Source organism: Opisthorchis viverrini (genome assembly GCF_000715545.1).
Source record: "Opisthorchis viverrini unplaced genomic scaffold opera_v5_305, whole genome shotgun sequence".
Classification (NCBI taxonomy): Eukaryota; Metazoa; Platyhelminthes; class Trematoda; order Opisthorchiida; family Opisthorchiidae; genus Opisthorchis; species Opisthorchis viverrini.
Genome location: NW_008751956.1, coordinates 160,588 through 162,591, shown reverse-complemented (window position 1 = coordinate 162,591; position 2,004 = coordinate 160,588). Strand labels below are relative to the sequence as shown.

General features: G+C 47.2%; 1 protein-coding gene across 1 annotated transcript in view; it reads right to left on the bottom strand.

Moving 5' to 3' along the window:
• Positions 1-2,004, bottom strand: part of T265_09712 (hypothetical protein) — a gene marked incomplete at both ends in the record, with an annotated part of 26,698 nt that overhangs the window by 23,425 nt on the left and 1,269 nt on the right. The gene's annotated exons all lie outside the window — the stretch shown is intronic.

Genomic DNA, 2,004 nt, shown 5'->3' with positions numbered 1-2,004 from the left:
TGTTTTCCCCCCCCGGGGTATGAGCGGGGGGGAAGCTGTATCAGCACTACCGAGGGTACTAGAGTAAGATTTCAGTGCACCGTGTACGCTCAAGTAAGACGCAAACCACCAACTAACAAATTAGCGAATCAACCAAAGGGTTCGGTAGGTTCGATATATGTAGTCAGTGAGAGTACTTGGAGGTCATGGTCTCGAAGACTCAAATTAGAAAAAGCTAGAGAGTTGTTCCAATTCCTGGGTGAGCAGCTGAAAGTGAAGGAAACTGATGCTCCTCACCACTAGGAACAGGTTAGTAACTGGAATGTTCACCTGAAAATAAACCTGTGTCTGGACCCTGGCAGGTACTGCGGAAGAGAAGTACCATGGGTCAACCTTCAACAAAGCTTGGCAAGTGTATATGTAGCATGGATACCTTGGTGAAGAGAAACAGAAACCGGTGAATGACCAGTGAAGCAACAACCGTTAGAATGAACGAGTCAGGGCGGCCTCATGATGACAAAAGACAACCCAAGGAACGTCTAGACGACGGACCAAACTCCATCAATTACACTGTGTTTGTTTGTGGTAATTGAGTCAAATGAAGCTTGAAGCTACTGCGGTAGGGTTGGGAACAGATGGTATGAAGATCAACGCCCAGACGAAATGGATGGTGATTTGTGTGGACAGGAAACATAGGGCGGCAGCTATCTCAGTCGAGGCATTTTGTTTCACCGAGGAACTCATCACTCCTCTGCGTCCGACAGAAACCGTGACATATTTAAGCATCCCCTTTACTTTCAATGGAAAAGGAGTCTTCAAGCACTGACAGCAGCTGCTCAAACTGCTAAAGAGATAACGAGTGCCCCATTGAAGCCACATCCAAGAATGGAGATCACGGGCAACTACCTGATACCGAGCCTGACACATTCGCTCGTACTCGGCCAAGTCCACCAAAACACGCTCAAAAGGTTGGACAATTACATCAGCCAATCTATTCGTGACTGGCTACGCCTACCAAAGGACACCCCGATCGGCTACATTCACGCCGGTGAACAACACAGAGGACTTGGTATCCCAAGTCTAAGTGCAACAGTACCGATGCAGCGAACAGCGCGTATGCCAAATATCCTCTCTACCCAGTTCCGAGTACTGCGCAATGTGGTCAACGTTTCCGCATTTGGTAAGATTGTTCGGGATCTCAGCCTTCCGAACCGAGCCCGAGGTGCATGCGTAAACACCTAGGAAGGGCTGGCAGCTGATTGGGATATAACGCTGGCGACAGGAACCCAACGCAAACACAAAAATGTCAATTTCAGCGGAGAACTGGAATGAAATCCTTCATCAGCAACAAACGCAGTTCGAACAATCGCAGTTGCGACTTATTCTGTCTCTTACTCAAGCCGTCAGGCTTCAGGCATCGATTCCATCCCAGATTGGTACTTCATCATCTTTTGCCGATTCTGTGGCAGCAACTGTTACCGAGTTCCTCTAGGAACCAGCCTCTGGTTTCACATTCGATTCACGGTACTGTCGCTGGGAAGATACTTTTAGAATGAGTTTATCGACAAAGATGATGCCTAGAAACCCCGTCTCTTAGTCCGGAAACTTGGAACCCTCGAGCACGATCGGTTCACGAACTTCATTTTTCCCAAACATCCAAGGATCTAAATTGGCACAAGCAGTGAAATAACTCCGTGAAATTTTCGGTGAGCAATATTCACTTTTTAAGGTCCGACACAATTGTCTCGAATTGACCAAGCGTGATGCCGAAAAGTACGCCACTTTTGCCGGTGTCGTCAACCGTGATTGGGAAAAATTTCATTTCCAGGCACTTAAAAAGGATCGGTTCAAGTGTCTCATTTTCGATGCTGGTCTTCAGTCTCCCAAAGAATCATATATTTGCGCTGGACTGCTTTGAGAAGGATATTACCGTGTTCTAATTTTCGTTGCTGGTCTTCAGTCTCCGCAGGAATCAGATACTCACACACTACTGCTTTCCAAGCTTGAGCACGAGAGGATATTACC